The sequence below is a fragment of the Miniopterus natalensis genome, chromosome 1 (assembly GCF_054644295.1).
Source record: "Miniopterus natalensis isolate mMinNat1 chromosome 1, mMinNat1.hap1, whole genome shotgun sequence".
Classification (NCBI taxonomy): domain Eukaryota; kingdom Metazoa; phylum Chordata; class Mammalia; order Chiroptera; family Miniopteridae; genus Miniopterus; species Miniopterus natalensis.
In genome coordinates, this window is record NC_142081.1 from 157,767,671 (window position 1) to 157,788,789 (window position 21,119).

Genomic DNA, 21,119 nt, shown 5'->3' on the forward strand with positions numbered 1-21,119 from the left:
CCGGGAGCAGCCTGAAAGGACCCGGGACACTCGGGAGGAACTAACCTGCCTGAGATCCGGGCGAGAGTGGAGGGCGGCTTCCTCCAGGCAGAAGGGCTGGCGGAGGCCATGGCTCCTGTGGCGAGTCCTCCCCGCACACAGCCGGCAGGCAGGCACCATGTTTGAGTCGCCAGCACCTGACTCACACCTTTGGCCCCGCCCCGTGATTCCCGGAGGCCCCGCCCCTCCCACCTGCAGCTCATCCGGGCCATTTCCAAGGGCTTTTCTGGGCAAGTGGCCTCTCGAGCCTCATGCTTAGGACTTTCCTAAAATCTCTCAAACAAGCAGCAGCTGCCCCATACGGCTTGATAAGCGGCCCCAGGCCTGGCACTAGCGGCAGCTGCATTGGCTCATAGTTTGGCCTCCCCTGGGCACCTCCAAGCCCAGCACAAGTAGCAGCCAACTACGGTTTGCTGTGTAGCTCATGCTGGGGGGCCCTGGGCAAGGCACTGGCACAGGCTGACTTTGCACCTCCCGGGAGGCCCCAGAGACAGTGCACCTGGTGGTCAGACTCGACCACATGGATTACAACCCTACCACATCCACGAGTGACACTCAAGGGGCGCACTTGGTGAGCACCAAAGCTCCACTGAAGTAAATCCTGCTCCATAGGGGTGTCTCCAGCACAGCAGCTCTCTGGCTGTAGTTGCAGTTGGTCCTCACAACCTATTGGCCTGGGGGTCAGTTCCTCCCAGTGATGCCAACAGCAACCAAGGCTCAACTACAACAGGACAGTGCACACAGCACACACAGGGGAGCACCTAGAAGGCCCAGCTCAGGTGACTGCGGAGGCTGAGCCACTGGGCCCTACAGGACACCTACTACACAAAGCCACTCTACCAATTCCAGGAGACATAGCTCTACCTAATACATAGAAACAAACACCTGGAAGCAGCCAAAATGTGGAGGCAAAGAAACATGTCACAAAGGAAAGAACAGAAGAAATCTCTAGAAGAGGAACTAAAAAAAATAGGCCCAAGCAAGGTAACAAATGCAGAGTTCAGAATAATGGTTATAAGGATGCTCAAGGATCTTAGTAAGACTATTAAGGAAACTAGTGAGATCATCAATGACATAATAAAGTACCAATCAGAAATGAAGGCTACATGAACTGAAATGAAGAATAATTTATAGGGAATCAACAGTAGAGGAGAGGATGCTGAGATTCAAATCAGCAATTTGGAATATGAGGAAGCAAAAAACACCCAATCAGAACAGCAAAAAGAAAAAAAAATCCAGAAATATGAAAATAGTATAAGGAGCCTCTGGGACAACTTCAAGAGGCCCAACATTCGCATTATCGAGCACCAGGTGAAGAAAGACAGCAAGAAGTTAAAAACCTATTTGAAAAAATAATTACAGAAAACTTCCCCTACCTGGGGAGAGAAATAGACTTACAAGTCCAGGAAGCACAGAAAGTCCCAAACAAGAGGAACCCAAAGAGGCCCACAACAAGACACATTATAATTAAAATGCCAAAGGTTAAAGACAAAGAGAGAATCTTAAAAGCAGCAAGAGAAAAACAGTTAGTTACCTACAAGGGGGCACCCATACGACTGTCAGCTGATTTCTCAACAGAAACTTTGCAGGCCAGAAGGGAGTGGCAAGAAATATTCAAAGTGATGAAAAACATGGAACTATAACCAAGATTGCTCTACCCAGCAAAGCTACCATTTAGAATTGAAGGTCAAATAAAGAGATTCTCAGACAAGGAAAAGCTAGAGGAGTTCATCACCACCAAACCAGCACTACAGGAAAAGTTGAAGGGTCTTCTTTAAGAAGAAGCTAATGAACAAACGAATCTGACTAACTAAATAGTTCCAGAAACATTGACGCATGCAACAAATGGTCATATCTCAGAGGGAGAAGGGAAGGGGGGTGGAGGGTGGAAAGAAACTAACCAAAGAAGTTATATGCATATAAGCATAACCCATGGACACAGTCAATAATGGGGTAAAGGCCTGGGGAGGGATTGGGAGTGAGGCGGAGGGATCAATTGTGGGGGGGAAATGGGATACTTTCAACAATAAAGATAAATTTAAAAAAGAAATAGGCAGCCCTGGCTGGTTTGGCTCAATGGTTAGAGCATCAGCTCTCAGATTGAAGGGTCCCAGATTCAATTCCAGCCAAGGGCATGTACCTCAGTTGCAGGTTCGATCTCCAGCTGCGGTCAGGGTGCATGAGAGAGGCAACGAATCGATATGTCTCTCTCACATAGATGTTTCTCTGTCTCTTTCTCTCTCCCTCTCTCCCTGTCTCTCCCTTCCACTCTCTGTGAAAGGCAATGGGAAAAATATCCTCAGGGGAAGATTAAAAAAAAATTTTTTTTTAAATGGGCTGAGGATCTGAATAGACACTTGTCCAAAGAGGACATACACATGGCCAAGAGACACATGAGAAAATGCTCAAAGTCACTAATCATCAGAGAGATGCAAATTAAAACCACAATGAGGTATCACCTCACACCTCACAGAATGGCTCCATCAACAAATCAAGAAACAACAAGTGATGGCAAGGATTTGGAGAAAGGGGAACCCTAGTTCATTGCTGGTGGGAATGCAGACTGGCGCAGCCACTGTGGAAAACAGTATAGTGAGTCCTCAAAAAATTAATAATGGAGCTGCTGTTTGACACAACAATCCCACTTCTGGGAATGTATCCTAAAAAACCTGAAACACCAATCAGAAAGAAAATATGCACCCCTATGTTCATAGCAGCACAGTTTACAATAGCTAAGATCTGGAAACAGCCCAAGTGCCCATCAGCAGATGAGTGGATAAAAAAGCTGTGGCACATTCATACCATGGAATACTATGCAGCTGTAAAGAAGAAGGATCTCTTATCCTTTGAGGCAGCATGGAGGGACCTGGAGAGTATTATGCTAAGTGAAATAATCCAATCAGAGAAAGACAAGTATCTCATGAATCTCACTTATTTGTGGAATCTAATGAACAAATGAGTTCACCAACAAAATAAGACCCAAGGCACAGAGGCATGGAACAGACTGACAGCTCTCAGTGTGTGTGTGTGGTGGAGGAGGGGGAGAACGAAAAGAGATAAACCAAAGAACTTATATACTTATATGCATAGCCCATGGACACAGACAATAGGATGGTGATGGCCTGGGGGGGGGGGGGAAATGGGGGATATCTGTAATACAATAAAAATATATTTTTTTAAAAAGAATATATTCATGACTGGGAGAATTGGCTGCTAACAAGAAAAGTTTTTAGTTAAATCTGCCCATCCCCAACTTTTATGCAAACCCAAGTTATAGTGGTTCTGCCTCATTTGGTTTACCGTGGAACACAGGAGTCTCATCTTTGCCGTCTGACTTCCTGCTGCATCATTGTTCTTTCTTTAGCTAAGTAAGATGGTCTGTCTCCAAGTTTAATATAACTGAATGGACTTGTGGCTATCAAGTAAGCACATTCAAAATATAGCCAAGGCCTTGCCCAGCCTGCATGGCTCAGTGCTTGAGCGTTGACCTATGGACCTGGAGGAAGGGGTTCAATTCCTGGTCAGGGCACATGACTGGGTTGCCGGCTCGGTCCCCAGTGGGGGTGAGCGCAGGAGGCAGCCGATCGATGATTCTCTCATCATTGATATTTCTCTCCTCTCTTTCTCTCTCTGAAATCAATAAAAATATATTTTATATATATATATGGCCAAGGCCTTTGAGGAATATCTGAGGCTGGTCATTAAATAACCATCCTGCAGTTCACAGTGCCCAGAAATCGCACTTTGTATCCTATTACCTGAAGGGATTAAAAGAAAATCATGTATCAGAACACAGTTCTGAGTTACAAAGACAGAAGGTTTCTGCAGTTTTAAATGACTTAAAACTCCCTCAAACCAAACTGAAGGAGATGAAAGTTTTGGCCCAGTGACTTTGAACATCAGATGAAATGCCCCAGTTGGGTTAGTTTGAGTCTCCTTCTTTAGCCTAATTGTTTCTCTCTATCACCTTCTGCCATTAATGGAGAAAATTAATCTTTGAAGTTCTAATGGCTCTGCATTTTCAATTATTCATTCCAGCTAAGGAATTTTTTTTGAGAAAAGCCTAGTGTTCTCCGTTACGATAAGCCTACCAACAGACACTGATATCCTACCTGAACTGCTACCCCCAAAAGAGTGTCTCTTCCACAGACATTTTTCTGAGGATTTAAAAAAATTCATCCTGCTTATTTCCTTCCTTAAAGTCCAACTCATAATCAGCTTAAAGCATAAAAATTGTTTAATAAGCATTTTAACAATTTTTTCCCAGAGTATTTTCCGAAAGGAAAGGGGCAGAGACCAGGGAGGAATGTGGAAGAACAAATACGACAGTCTTTTTAGGACTAGTTCTGTTATGAGCACTATAATCTAAAATATACTGTTGAGGCTCTGGTCCTAATTTATCACCAGGTTAGGACCTTAGGAGTATATCAGTGTCTTCTAATCTAAAAGCAAAACAAAAAGCTCTCTTGTTCCCAGCGCCCCCTTCCCTGCTCCATCGTGGCCCTTCTTGTTTTAAACATTGAATAATTATGCAAATTGTCATCTACCTTGATGAGCAGCCGGGGAGGTGCTGTGAAAGCATTTTCACTCTACAAAACAGGCTCTCAACGTTTAAGAAGAGTTTTGGTGAAGACTTTACTTCTGACGACCCCAGGAAAGCTCTGCTGACTTTGCCAAGACTGGGTTATTCTGTTTTTCTTCCCTGTAAACTGCACGCTCTGTCTTCATTTTCAGGGGGTGTACATTTGCTAAATGAAGAAAGGGGAGTGCAGCTTTCTTTATGCTATTCTTTAGTCATTCAAGGTTTGTAATGCTTCTGAGCAGCATCGTGCTGAAATGAGATCGTTCAGACACAGGCAAGAATTTTCAAAAACCCTTATTCTGCTGAATAATTATAGATTCAAGGTATTTTATTACTGCTTCAAATATATTTAGGAAAAAGTCTCCAAAAACTGGTATTTCATCAGTTTTCCCCTTAAAAAATCTCCATTTTTGCAAACTTGCCCAGTTTCTTCCAGACTCCAAAAATGTGAACATACTCGATCATTCATGTGATTTGGGAGCACGGTGCCAAGGAATTCTATCTCCAGAGATGGAGTGTCTTAATCCCAGATCTGGGAAGAAATAAGTTGCTAGAAATTTTTTCTTTCCCCCATGGTTTAGTTTTATACTTGAATTAATGTTTATAATGCCACTTCTCATTCAGTCCCAAATCAAATGTCACCAATCCACAGAGGCCTTCCCTAAGGCCCCTCTCTAGAGCATGCCCATCGCACTCCTGTTTCTTCATCACAATGTGTAAGCATTGTCCTTGTTTACTGAATGCCTGAGCCTACTAGAGTGTAAATTCCTGAGAGTAAGTGACTTGTCACCATCTCCATTCCTGTCTCCACAGGGCCTAGCATTATTGGGTCAAGTGAATGAGAAAATGAACCAATATTTCCTGCTACTTTTTTAATCCTTTTGATCTGAGTAATTTTATTGGACACTTCTCTTGTCTCGATCTCTTCTCAGCCAAAACACAGCCCACAGGCTTCCTCTCCTTCTCCTAAGAATTTTCTTATTTTTCATTATTACCCAGTTAATAGATGTTCATTTTCAAAAATTTGGGTGGAAAACCTAAGTCATATAAAAAGATAATTAAAATCACTAGGATTGACCAATCATTCCAGTTTGTCCAAGAATTGAGGAAATTCCCAGGACATAGGAAAAACCAAGAAAGTCCAGGGTAAGCCCAGATGAATTGGTTATCCCACATCTCACCTCTCACTCAGTAGTTACTATGAGTAATTTATGCTATTTTCACCCAGTACTTATGCATATTATAATTGAGATTTCATTATGTAGATAATTCTGAATTTCACTTTCCAATTAAATTTATATCATACACATTTCCCCACATGATTAAAATTTTTTTAACATCATTTTAAAAACTTCTTAATAGTTCATGCTATACTTGGAGGTAGTGTAATATAAGGCTCTGGAGCCAGATGACCTGGGTTCAAGCTCCAGCTCTGCCCAGGGCATTTTATTCATCTTCCCAGTGCATTTCTTTCTTCATCTCTAATATAGGATCCAAAAAGTGTGCGCCTCATAGAGTTTTTGTGAGGATTGGATGGGTTTATATTTGAGTGTTATTAACACTAATTGCCTCTCTTTTTCTTGACAGATCATCGTGTAGTGTGATACAATATTTATACTGCACTAATGTTGGACCCTGCTTCCTCCCCTTTTGTCTTTCAGAGGCCTGACTCCCAAATAAAACCTTATATTCCTAACCACACCTCGCATCTGTTCCCCAGAGGACCCAGCCAATACAGAAACTGTGCTAATTTGATAGGAAAATAAAAGGCATTTCATTATGTCAATTGCATTTCTTTGATTACAAATTTGAGTGCATATTTATTTGTCTTTATTAGGCTCTGACATTGCCTCGTTTGTGAACTGACTATTCGTGCTCTTTGCCTGTTTTTCTCCTGGGGTCCAAGTGCTTTTCTCATCTGCGTGTATAAGTCCTCTATAGAGAAAAGATATTAGCTCTTGGTGTCATAACTGGTTTTTGATATACAAGAGTTCTACACTGTCATCTAGTCAAATGATTATAAATTACTTTATAATTTTTATCTTTGCTCTAATGCCAAGAGACTACATTCCCTTCCAGAGATCAGTCACTTACTGTTTCTCCCTACTTATTAATAATTTATGTTTAGTCCATGTGGAATAAATTTTCACATACAGTGTAAAGTGAAAATCTAAATTGATTTTTTTCTGACTATCAAACCTTGTCTCTCCAGATCATTTAATGGACAATCTTACCCTTTCTGATTGATTTGTCCTACCTTCCAATATCATGTATTAAAATTTTATACATGCTGGTTCTTTTCCTATTATGTACATTTATTTGTCTCTTTTCTGTACATTACACTTGCTAAATGACTGCAGTTTTACCATGTTTTGATATTTGCTGTGTTCCATCTGAATGAATAGACCGTCTAGGCGTCCGTACTTGCTCCAGCGTGCAGTATGACACTTTAGTTGTGTCTAGACAGGGTCACTTTCTCTTTCTCCCACTGGACCAACGTTGGAAAATGTGTCATTGCTGAGGCTAGTGGAAGTGGTGGCCATAATATAGAGAATTTTCAGAAAGCCTCCGCATACAGGAGGAAAACAGTAGTTCCTGAAGTAGAGATGTTTAAAGCATGACACGAATGGGACAAGGATCCCCTCTTCAGCTTGTGTAGGCGCCTGTCAGCTTCCTCCTGCGTCCCAGTGCAGGGCCCCTCAGAGCTACAGTCCAGACTGTGACAGTGACGTCACAGGGCCTGCCAGCCGTGTGTTCTCCAGGTGACAGGAGCAAAGTTAAGAGAAACACCTTCACCCAGCCACTGTGTGACCAGCAGCTGGCCTGCTCTTGGACGCAGGCGGTGGCCAGGGACTACAAACAGAAACCATATGGAGAAGGGGGGTCCTGAACAAGCCGTGTGCAGTCCCTTGTCGCCTCTGCCACCACCTTTTCAACAGTCCTGTCCGGGTAAAGAGAGGGCCGGAGGGGAGATGACGGGAGCAGTGGGCAGGGCGCGCCAGCCGGCAGCCGCTAGAGGATTCCCGGTGGTCACCCGCGGGGTGCATACTCGGGGGAACCGGGACGGGTCCGAGAGCTTGGAAGGGCCGCAGAATTACCTTGTGGCAACAATCGCCTGATGGCCAGCTGCAATGGCCCGGATGTGTTTTCATTGGCATGATTTCACTTAGGGCATAATTCTGCCTTTGTCAGGATCTGCTGCAGCCAGATCTCCTTTACCTCCATGGCAAGAGAGCAAAGACGAGACCTTCCCTCCCCTCCCCCTCCCCCTCCCCTCCCCTCCCCTCCCCCTCCCCTCCCCTCCCTGTGGGGGGGGGGAGCTGCCGAGCGAGCCCCGCCCACGGCCTCCCGGGCTCCGCGGGAAGGGCAGGCGCCGCCCGGAGGAACAGCAAAGCCCACAAGAGCCAGAACAGACGGGCAGCTGAGGCTCAAAGCAGAAGAGCCCGCTGAGGAGCCGGGGGGTGAAGGTTTCTCTAACCGGCCACTGTTCACCCTACGCGAAGCAGCCACACTTAGAAGACGGGTGGGAAGAACGTCCTCGGGAGGAGGAAACGCTCCCCGCGGGCTGGCCACCTGCAGGGCCCCGCGGGGAGGGGGGGACGGGGGGGAGGGGACGGGGGGGCAGCTGCGGGGGGGGGAGGGGACGGGGGGCAGCTGCGGGGGGGAGGGGGGAGGGGACGGGGGGGCAGCGACGGGGGGGAGGGGACGGGGGGCCAGCTGCGGGGGCACCGCCCCGCCCAGCTCCGGGCCACAGGGGGGCCTTAAGCGTCTCCCGTGTCCATAGTGAAAAGGAGCCCGGCTTTGAAAGAGCTCGGAGGCGGCACATTTTTATGACACTGGAAAACTAGTCCAAGTCCTAGAAATAAAGAGGCATCGCCTCACTCTCACTGGATGATAAAATGCAGAGAAAAAAAGAAATCACCTAAAAGCAACTATAATTACAAATAGCACTTAGAGCAGTGAAGGCCTAGGGGGTGGTCCGCACTGCTTTTGAAAGTGTACATCACGGCGCCCCAGAAGAGAGACATTAGGGCGGCGATGCAAAGCGCGGCCCTTGCGGTCGCACAGACCCAGATCCACGCTGTGTTGCTTTAGGGATCTGGGGCCGTGGGTGTCCTCACCTGCGGAGATGTTACTGTTTCCCGCCTCGCAGGCTTATTGGGGAAACTGAGACTGGTGTGTAAAGCACTTAGCCCAGAAGCTGCCACATTGTGAGCGCTCAATAAATGGCAGCTATCACCATGTTTGTGGTTATTTCTCAGCATCATCCTCGCAGGAGGAAGGAGCTAGAATGATCTCCTAGTCCATCCTTCTGCTTCTAATTTGGATCACATTTAAATACAGAAAACAAAATGAGTCCCTCTCCAGTTTCTAAGGGTACTTAAGAGAAGGAAAGCACACGATTTCCCTACAGGAATTCCTGCTCGCTCAGGAATGTTTTCTGGTTTTCCTAAAAGCCTCTCAGGTTGCAGCGTCGGCTCATTTCTTCTCGCTCTTTACTGTGGATGGAGAACAGCTTACCGCCCTCTCTACTGGCCTCGCAGAGGCTGTGCTTGAAGGTTATGACTCGGCCTTCCTCCTCTCACTCCCCTGGGCCCCCCCAAACACAGCTCTTCACTCCAACACTTTCACTTCTCTGAAAGGAAATAAAGGAGATAATAATCTTAGGACACTTGGGTTACGATTCCCAGTGTGAAGATCTGTAGTCCTAAACACTAGACAGTGAGTGATTCTCAGACCTGTTTTATAATAGATCAAGGAATTTCTCTGTACCAAGAAGAATGGCAAACCTGAGCCATTAAGTCAAGATGATGGATCATGTAGAGCCAAATCCTGTGATCTGAAGGAAGGTGAGTTAATGATAAGGATCTGGGCAGAGCTCACACAGACCGTGTACGATGGGCTTGATTTGTTAGAGGGTCAGTATAGTGAAACAACTATGTACATTTATCGCCTCTTCCTCTAGAGATGCTATTAAAATGACAGAAACAGAGAATCAAGGAATAATTTTTAATGCCCCCCAAATCACAGAGGAAGGACTCCGTTGGTGAACCACAGATTAGACTAGTTTCTGGAAGAATGTGCAGACAGAGAAGTACTTACTGGTGAAGCAAGAAGGAGAAGCCTCAGTCTAAAGAGAGGAGAGCATGTGTACATGCGAGTATGGGGGAGGAGTACAAAGAAGGGGGAAATGACTTGAAACATACAAGAGAGGCTGAGGGCACAGATACACCAGGCACAGCAAGTGGTGGCATTGAGCTATAGGGGTAAAAGCAGAGGGATGAATGAAAGTGTGTTTTCAGAAAAGTTCACCTCTCCAGCTCTCAGATTCCTTCATGGTGTCTGTCTTACAGGAAATATAGAGGGTTCTTTTCTAAAGAAATTGAATAAGATCAATACCAGAGATCCAACATCAATTAACAGGCACTCCAGGAAGAAAGAACAGAAAAAGACGGAAATAAGGGCATTTTCAAATAAGAAAATCTTCCAAGAAAAAGAATGTAAGTCTTCGTATTAAAGAAGTTCCCAACTGCCCAGCACACTAAATGAAAAATGACTCATATTTCTATAAATAATTGTGAGCACGAAGAATGAAGGCAGGATCATAACATATTCCCTAAAATAAAACTCCTTATCTACAAAGTAATGTTACTCAGAGTAGCAGTCAGCTTCTCAATGACAATATGGGTTGCATGATAACAGTGGGGTAATATTTTTATAATTCTAATGGAAAGTGATTTTGAAACTGGAATGCCATACCCACCCAAACTGTCAATCAAATTTAATATAGATTAAACTCATTTTCAAATGTGCAACAGCTGAGAAAATTTACATTGCACACCGTTTCTTAGAAAATTTCTTCAGGATGTGTTCCAGTAAAACATGAGAAGAAGTCAATAAAGTGAAAGGAAGTCCTGCAATGACTTGAAAGCAGTTCAAATTGGATATAATGATGGTAAGTCTTATTAGGGCAGAGGCGGGGTGGCGCCAGGGAGAGGGTGCACTCAATAGCATGTCTGATGTTATGTAGAGTATAGAGATAATAAAGACTATTAAAAAGGAAATGTGCAAGAAAAAGAGGACTTTTAGAAACATCATGGGGAGAAAAGCTATACCAAAAACAAGTGTTAATCACAGTATAATGTAGCAATTCATAATTTTTATAAAATTAAAATAATAACATTTTGTTGCTTTTCAACCTTTAGACTCAACCTATAGGCAACACATGGAAGACTAAATTTTGGTTACAGAATAGACCATAAATGTTACAACTTCCACAAGGCAAATGAAAAAGGATAGTTGTTAGGAGTTAGGAAGGGGAAGGAGTGGAGAAAACCTAAATGGAAGGATGGAGGCACTATTGTCCTCATCTGACAAGATGGGCGATCAACAATAATGCCTATAGTGATAAAATAAAAACTTAAGGTGTGGTAATATCTCTTAATGTTGCTAAGGGAAATAGTAGGTGGTATCACTGAATAAATATCTCATTTCTTATTTATTACACAGGAAGTAAATTTAAATAATGCCTAAAATTGATAAATCAAGCATGATAAAATGTGATAAAATGTTCTGGAATTAGTGCACAACTCTAAATATATTTTAAAATACTTATACACTTAAAATGAGTGCACTGTATGATATGTGAATTATATCTCAATAAAGCTGTTATAAATTGCATTAATTTTAAAAGTAAAATTAGTTATATAATACAGTATGTATGTGATGCAGGATTTTTTTAAAGTATAGAATAAGGAAGGAAATAAGAAAGAAGAAATAATTGCAAAATTAACCATGATCGGTTGTAGTCACTCCTAAAGGGTTTAAAACTATTGTTTTAATCTGATCATCAGAAGATAGGATTCTATCTGAAAAAGTGGCATTGAAAGGTTTCCAACAAAATCAGAACTTACTTTTTTCTTGTTGTCAATTCCCACCTGAGGATATTTTAAAGAGAGTAGAAGTGGTGGTGGTGGGGGGGAGAAACATCGACGTGAGAGAGACACACTGACTGGTTGCCCCCCGCATGAGCCCCGACCGGGCTGGGGATAGAACCTGCAACCCAACTACCTGCCCTTGACCAGGAATCGAACCTGAGACCCTTCAGTGTGGGGGCTGATGCTTTAACCACTGAGCCACACCCACCTGAGCAGGCTTGCTTCTTTAATAAAGGAAAGCTGGCTTAAAATTTAAAATTTTCAGGTTTTGTTTTGTTTTTTCCCTTTTTGTTTGATTTGGGTTTAAAGTTAGATTGGTTTAGATTAAATTTGACTAGGCAAAAAAAAAAATTACCTTTGGGAAAATTAATATTTATCAGATATTATGGTTTTTTATATGAATACCTGTGTATATATAAAATGTCAAGACATATATGGGGCAAGAACAAAAGAATGGAGCCAGAAAAACCCTGCCTTTCTTTAAAATAAAGAGGCTAATTTTAAAATGCTGAGTTTGGGACCTGGAATGCAAAACAGCTCAACTTGGCGTTTGAATGCTTTCTCTTCCCAAGCCCACCGCATTCTTCTCTCATCTCCACGTCAAGGCCGCACGCAGGGCTCAGCAATTCCTGGCTATGACCCAGAGAACCTCTGATCTTAGTGGTACTGGGCTTGTATTTAGTCTTCAGGACTTACTGCTTATCATTATAACATTATGATAACAAAAGACTGGCAGATATAAAATGTCATTTATTCCTTCATCTTAAAGATTTTAGAATAAATTATTCCTTTTTTAGAAAAATTTTTGAGGACAAAGTTTACATAAATCAAAGTATTATTGCTATAACTTCAAATACAGTAAATATCCATCTACACACAGTGATTTAAGTACTTAGAGAATGGATGTAAAGGCCACCTAAGATCTTTCCAGCTCTAAGGAAGGTCAAATTACTATGTTGTTTTGGACCCTCTTTTACTTGTTTTCAGTTTTCTTCAAAAATTGAAGTTCAGCCCTGGCCAGTCTGGCTCAGTGGTTAGAATGTCGGCCCTCAGAGTGAAGGGTCACGGGTTCGATTTCTGGTCAAGGGCATGTACCTCGGCTGCAGGTTCGATCCCCAGCCCTGGTCGGGGAGTGTGCGGGAGGCAACTACTCAGTGTCTCTCTCTCATATCGACATCTCTCTCTCTCTCTCTCTTTCCCCCTCCCTCTTCTATCCCCTCCCTTCCACTCTCTCTAAAAATCAATGGAAAAATATATCCTTGGGTGAGAATTAACAATAAAAACAACCTGAAGCTCTGGTCAAGGTAACACAGTAATTGGTGGACCAAATTTAAACTCCAGGTTTTTGCTCTAAATTTATTACATTGTCTTGACACCTCCCAGTTGCCTTATATTATTTCACCTTCTTCTCTGGGACTCCTTGAATTCACTCTAAGTAATATCTCCCTTGGCAAAAAAATTAACAAAATATGCTCTCTTAACGGGCAAAAAGAAGGGTATATATCTTTGTGCATAACCTTTAAAAGGGGGTTGTGAAAAGAACAAATGCAACCATATTAACTTTAATGGGGGAATAAATAAGTGATTAAACGGTATAACTGAACTGCTGGATAGGAACAGATATTCAACTTTTTCCTGAGTGATTTATTTTGGTCTTTTATTTAAGGCAGTCTTTATTTTTAGATTGTTTGATTAAACAGCCAAATTAGAAGCTCAGCAAATTTCTCAGTGGGCAATTTTAACTTTCCAGATTTGGAAATGGCCTTGTATGTCCCTACCCCCTTTAAACATGAAAACAACCCCTCTTCAGACACTGTTCCCAAGGCAGATCACCCAGAAGCCGACTCGGACTTCCGAATCTCTCAGAACCAAGTCTACCACATGGGGGGCGGGCGGGGGAGACAGGCCTGGGCATCATTTCGGGGAGCTCCCATGTGCTCTCCCTGCTCTCTGAGGCTAGTTATTTTCTATGTATTAAAATTAGCCAGCTGCCTCAGAGCCTACCAGGCAGAATACTCCTCTACCCAGCCTCTATGGGGACCCACAAATCATACTGTGAGGCTAATTCAAGCGACCAAGGAAAAAAGCAAACGTCCAATGGGTTGAACAGTTCCTTTATAACCATGAACTTTGTGTGATAAAGTGAGAATCAAGCTCACCCAGAAATCAGGGCTCAGATGGGAACCAAACTGGGCCAGAAGGAAAGGCAAAGAAGTCGCAGCAAAGGACACCGTGGTTACTTGCTAGGAGGCCGACGGTGAAAGGCCTGGTAAGACCTCAGCTTGCCGAGCCCTCGGTGAGGTCTAGGCCCCAGCAAGGCCTCGGCTAGGCCGCCGGAAGTTCCCTGGGGTCCAAAGACAAGAGTGATATGTGGCCTCGCTTCCTGAGGGTTCAGTCCTTTCACTCCCCGCCCTGGTTTGAGGTGAGTGTGCAATACATACCTCCTTGGGGTCCCCCTTACTCTCAGTAGGTGTGAGTGCGGTTAAGTGGCCCACCTCTCCCCCTGAATGCAGAGGTTACGGACACGGATTCTAAGACAACCTGTGTGTTATATCTCTTGGTCACTCTAGTTGGTTCAGACCAATGGACACCTACAGCTTTAAACTCCGGCCTCTGAGCTGGGGGAGAATATTATGCCTTCAATGGGACTGAGAGGCCGGGAAGCTGGAGCCATGGGAGGTCAAGGGGCACAGCCCGAGGGGAGAGCCAGTGACAAAGAGGGAGACAGAAGCTGAGCTCTGAGAGCACCATTTGATCCACAGATCCTGTCCTATCCAAGGCCCCTGAGCCCGCCAGTCCCCCTTCTTGTTAAACCAGCGTATCTGGGTCTCCATCGCAGGCAACAGCATCCAAACCGGTAGACATTTCATTTACACAAATGTCTTTTTGTAAACTACAAAATAAAAATGCATTCATGTTTTCAGCCATTTCTATTGGGAGACAATTTGCAGAATCTGTTGAAATAAACAGTTAGCTGTATAAGTAGGACAAATGGAAGCAATTATGTACTTTGTAAAATGTGAAACTATTCAGCATTACTTTCGCACCAGAGCATTATTACAGTCGGAAGTCCCACACATGCACATCACCGATCACCATGGGAACCACAAGTGAATTCGACCAATCTGAGGCTGCAGTGCCCCGACTATCACACGCAGAGAGTTGTTTATTTATGTAAGCAAGCAGAATTCAATAATTAAACTGAGCAGTAGATGATGTTTCACTTTATAAGCAATATAAATCAATTTAGAAGTGGATTGCCAGTGATTAGGGACTAATAATAAAATAATACGGCTATGCGAAAAAAGTTTAAGTGGAAAAAGACCAGAACATTTGATTTGGGTCATGAAAAAAAGCATAGTTTTCTATGGGTTTCATGTATAACTTTCTGTGTTTATGTCCTGGTGGCTCTGAAGACACTGGAACGGAGGGGAAAGGGAACATTTATTCCTAAGTGTCTGCTATCAGGAAGCTTTCTGTAGCACAAACACAATTTAAACTGATTTAGACAATAAGGGAATCTATTGACTCATAACTAGAGAGCAAACTTCAGGGTCAGTTTGAGCCAAAGGTTTGTAATATCATCAGGGCCAGTGCTTCCCTTTTTTGCAATTCCCTTGGCTGTGTCTACCTCCTTGTATTGGCTTTTTAGTTATGGGAGCAAGGTGATTGCCAGCAGTTCCCAGGTCTAAATGCTTTCTCATTTACAGGGGGGACAGGAGGGGCTACCCTGCTTTCCAGTCATAAAACAAATTCTTAGGCTTCGCACTGCCTGGATTTTCCCACCTCTGAAAAAAATGACTGTGGCCAGGAAGCCATGCACCATAGTAATTTCAGACCCGGGAAATTATCCCGAGCCTGAGCCAATAACATAGAGTTAGAATGACAACCCACCTCTAGAGCTAGGAAAAGAGTTGATTCCACCCAGCCCCATGGTTTCTACCCCAGGCAAGAGGGAGAAATGGATACTATGGAGGCAACCAAGATTTTTTATCCCCGTGTTTTACTACCAGACGGAATCTGACCAACAGGGTGAGGTAGCTGGGCAGTTGCCTAGGGTGCCAATCTATAGGGAGTCTTCCCTGGAAATGTATCTAGATGGAGAAAGTTGTTCAGGGCTATTCCATGTGAGGGCCATCATGTTTCTTGAGTCTGGCATACATAATTCAGACTAATATTTCCAGAGGGAAAAAATGGAAACTAGGAAGAGATGAAATCTCACAGTATATGCATTTATCATCATTGTTGCCTATTTTTGCCTTAAGTTTTCTCAAGATTACCCTAATATATCATAACATGCTTTCTCCAAAAGTAATAGCCTGGTGTGTTAGGGTACTTAGTCTTATTTTAGCACATCTAACTTCCATTCCAAAGATATTGATTTCCAGGCCCAGTTCTTCAGAACCATCACTTGGACCACATTGAAATGAATGCCAAGATGGCATTTCTATTGGATACTAAAAACATTTTAAGTTATAATAACAGGAAATGTTAAAATAAAGGCAAAATAGTTACTCACACTTACAAAGTGTTTTAGCAGGTACTTTTGATGTCTTCAGTCATATCCCCTAAGCCCACTTCTGATCTCATTGACAACTGACCGTCCCACTTCAAATACCTCCACCACTCTTTCCATTTTCCATCTCAGGACCTTTACTGAAATCTTAAACCACAGGTACCTACTTGACCCAGAGGCAATCAAAGCCAGGAAATGTGACAGGTGCTCAATAAGTATTTGTTGAATGAGTGAATGTTCGAGTATAATAGATTGCCATTAGCCCTGGCCAGTGTTGCTCAGTGGTCGAGCATTGGCCGGAGCACCAAAGGGTCAAGGGTTTGATTCCCAGTCAAGGGCATGTTCCTGGATTGCAGGCTCATTCCCTAGCCCAAGTCAGGGTGCTAGGGGTACATGTAGGAGGCAGCCAATCGATATGTGCGTGTGTCTCCCCCCCTCCTCTCCTCCCTTCTACTCTCTCTAAAAATGAATGGAAAAAGTATCCTCAGTGCGGATTCACAAAATGAAACAAAAACAAATAGAATGCCATTAAATGAATGTCAGTAGACAAACAGCAGGGCCCTTACTATGCCCTTACAACTGTAGGGGCACATATGTTTGGAACCTAAATAACTGGGACATAACAATGCTGTCCAGAGAACTTTCTGCAGTGATGGAAAAATTCTGTACCAGTGCCATTCAATACAATAGCCACTATCCACATATGGCTATTGAGCATCTGAAACATGCCTGGTGTGAATAAATAACTAAAATTTTAATTTAATTTAATTTGAATTTAAATAGCCACATGTGTCTAATAGCCACCACATTGGCCAGCCCAGGATAGGAAATGTCAGGTACTGTCACAAAAGTTATCTTTCCTCCTTGCTTCACTCAGTTGAACAAGTATTTATTTAGTAAGAGTTGGTAGATGCACCAAATTATTAGCCTAGCTGGGGAACCCACCTGGCTTGGGTCTGTCTGCCCCATGCCAGGCACTGTTACAGGGCTTTTCTTTTATTTGACTCAAAGTCAAAAACTAGCAAAAACAGGCAGGTAGAACCAAAAACCTTGCGTGGTCACCTTGACTTGGTGAGCTTTTTAAATTGGTTTATGATGAGCTTTGAGCACAGGCATTCATTACTGGTTTTCTCTGTGGTGGCTCAGGTAGGAAGCAATGTGATTTAGAAATGCATATGTCAGTTTAAATCCAGTCCTTTCATTTACATTTACATTTTTCTAAAGTGCTGCTTTAAAATCATTTATGTCTAGAAAAACATCTTTGAATCTTTAATTTATTATTTGAAAAAGCCCTTTTTCCTAAGAAGAAAAAGGAATATATGTTTTGGGTAGGTGTCAGTGTTCAGGCTGTAAAGACTGAACCTCTGGTTTCAAAGAAGTGGCTAAACTTGGCAAGGCCCGTTTCCCGTCACTAATAATAAAAACGCTTTGTGTGCACACACCTCGCTGTGTGGCTGAGCAGACAGTCACCGCGGCACCTGGTGCTCAGGGGGTCTATTCTTAGCTCCCTCACTGACTCCGTCTTTGACCTCAGGAAAGTGGGGGAGATTTAGACCAAGGGCTCCTGGGTGTACAATCAGAAGGTTCACTCAGAACGCTGATAGCAGCACTTTTCACTCCGCTTTGCTGGAGCAGGTCAGGGCACAGCCACATTCCAGCTTAACCGGCCCCCTTCCCTCCCTTTCCTCCTCCGCACCCCTTCCCCTCCCCGGCTCTACGTTTCCACATTGGTGGCTTCCAAATCCACTTGGTCGGCCAGGAACGGCAAGAATGACTATGGCATAATTTCAGAACTTGGGGATACAAATTAATAAAATACAGGCAGCTAAGTCTTAAATACACTATCCCATTACTTCAAACTGCTTGAAGCAGATGAGCACATTGGTGACATTCTTTGAACCAGAAGATTCCACCTCTGCACAAAAGCAGTTACCCCAAGGGTGACGCCTGATGCTCCAGAACCAAATCCTCCGTTTCACTGTGCTCCCTGCAGCCCCAGACCTGGATTCCAACTTGCACCCCTTAATCCCCCCCGGGCCGCCTCCCGGATGAGACGTGCTCTAGGCTCTGAGGTCCCGGCTTAGTAGTTGGGGCTCTTTGGGGTGCGGGAGTCGGCCGTCCCCATGCAGTCCAAGAACCACGGGGAAGAAGGCAAGGCGATACCTCAAGCCGATTTCCAAGGACACGCTTTTAACATTTAGATTCTATGACTGTGGCTTTTACTGTGAGTGAACCGAGCTGCTACTGAAGGGTTTTGAGCAGAGGAGTGACAAAGGACACTTAACTTACGGAGGTTCCTTCTGTTGCATATGGACCTCCAAATATGACTCAGGCCTGTATTTCCCATCGTTGTGTTATTTTTGCTCCGCCTGCTGGGCTCACTTCCTCTCCCTGTCCCTTTACAACCAGCTCTGTCCCTCCACCTCTGCTTCCCAACTCTCCCTTAGCCAGGCGGGCTGCTCCACCTGCGGACTCAGCTGCTTCCTTCTCGCACCTTCCTCTGCAGCCAGCAGAGCCAGAGCCGCTGTCTCCCTATTAACACCCACAGTATGTCCATGGTTCATCTGAAAGCAGTAATCTCTGTATGCATTGGACTTGGCATGGAATTTGCACCTTTCTCAGAAATCCCCAGGCCAGAGTGACCCAAAGCTATGAGTGGTCCCTCTCCCACACTGGTGCCTTGACCTTGCTAAGCTTGTCACCCCTGCTTCTCACCTCTACAGTCTGTTTCATAGACAGTTCCTACACTTTCTGTATGTGAATCACTGCCTTTCTGTTATCACTCAGGGGGAAAAAAAATAGCTGAACTAATTCATTATAGAAAAATTAACACTTTTTGATAAAATTATAGAAAACTGGAAAAATACAGATAGGCTTAAATGGAAAAAAATATTTGCAGACATCTATAATCTCACTACCCAAATATAAATACATTTTTCAAAATTATATACATGTATAGCTTATTTTACAAAATCATGGCTATGTGTAACTATATTTGCATTCTGCTTTTTTCACTTCATATTATAGAATAAGCATTTTCCTATATTGTTAAATAAAAGATTATTAGTAGCTACATAGGATTCTACCGTGTGATTGTATCACTTAATCAGTCTTCTACTTAAGCATTTTGATTGTTTCCAGGTTTTTGACATTATAAATATGTTGAAACAAATGATCTAGCCTTGGCCAGTGTGGCTTAGTTGGTTGAGCAGCGTCCCATGCACCAAAAGTCGCTGGTTCAATTCCCAGTCAGGGCTCATGCCCAGGTTGTAGGCTCGATATCCAGTAGGGAGCATGCAGAAGGCAGCCAATTGGTGATATTTCTCTCTGATCAATGTTTCTCTCTATTCCTCTCCCTTCCTCTCTCCCTCAAATCAATTTTTAAAAAGTATTTTTAAAAAAATACATAAAAACAAATGATCTATACATGGATCTCTGGCGATTTTGTTCTATTAAATTCCCAGAAGGATAATTACTGAGTCAAAGGGTAAAAGAATATTTAAGGCAGGCTGAGACTTTTTAAATAAAGACTCTGAATCCCAATGGGAGTGAAAAGAGTCAGAGGATCTTCAGTCCTCTCAGGATCCCCTGACCATGGGCAGAAAGTGAAGTTGGGACCTACATTCCCGGAACCCCCTGGTAAATAAAGTTTAATCACTGAAACTGATTTCCAAATACCTGCACCTGCCAGAGCATATTAATCAATGTTGATGAAGTAGCTTCAGCTAGCAGGGACAGCAGATGGGAAATGCACCTGGCCTCGCACTATTGCTGGCTTTAACTTTTCTTTAAAATGAGCAATGGGCACCAGGCAAAAGTGTAATCATCTTCAACCCCTCCTCTCTCAGCCCCACACAGTGAGACACCAATTGACCTTTGCTCTGATTCCTAATTAAATTCTGAGATTACACTAAATCTGAAGAGCTGCTATTCAAAGGAAATGAGAAACCTCAAAAGCATTAATACTATATGGATCCAGGAGTAGGGAGAACAGCAAATTGCTCAAGTACTTGCAACACCAGCAGAACAAGGAGAGTAGGCTTTATACAGACATATCACAGCAGAGAACCAGAGGAAGATTTTTTTTTCTCTTGAATTTTTGTATGACAACCATCTTCTGAGCAATTACTCTTACCACTATGTATGGATCCTTAAAATACATATACCTGTGATATAAATCAAACTACTTGCCTCTCTTTTCAGATAAAGCATTGCAGACAGACTATTTCCTTTGTTGGAAATCACCCATTTGGACTAGATTCATTTCCTTCAACTTGTATTTGAATGCCTCCTTGTGCTTCGTAGGGAGACTTGCAAAGCCAATTAAGATGAGACCTCTGACCTTGAGGTAGGCAACATCTAGCCATATTAGCAAAAATCCTGATGCGTCCAAGCAGACTTTGGGAACATATTGAAAAGGAAGTAAACTAAACAAAGCCTTGACATCAATATTTATGAATAGGTAAAAACTACAGATGCACCAGAAATCCCATAACTAAAAAAAAATCATATATAAATGTGGATGTAATGAACAAATTCATTCTCACTATTAAACCTTAGAGATCAGGCACATTTACAGCCAAATCAAAGACTGTAAAGATGAATAACTACTCTTTGGATCCTTTTCGATGCAATAATTACTCTTCATAAAAGCTCACAGTAAACATCAATTTCCATGTGATTAAAATCAGCGCCTTTGTTCACATAACAGGATAAAACTACATCATATGAGATGCTGGTCCAAGAAAAACAGACTGAAATGGGGGGATCAGTCTACAATCACAGATACTGTGAGGAAACAGAGATCACGGGTGGCCTGGACCCGTGTTTCCCGCCCCCCGTCTCTCCTCAGGCTGCTGGGCTCCCCAGCGCTGTTTCCTCCTTTCCCAGGGCCTGCAGGGAGCAGACTGGGGACCCCGGGCCTGCGGGGAGCAGAGAGGGGAGGCCGAACACCGGTGCCGCTACTCCACAGCCGTCCCAGTGAAAGGCCTCCGTAGAAGGCATCACTGAGGTCTATATAATCGTATAAGTGTTTAGAAATTTT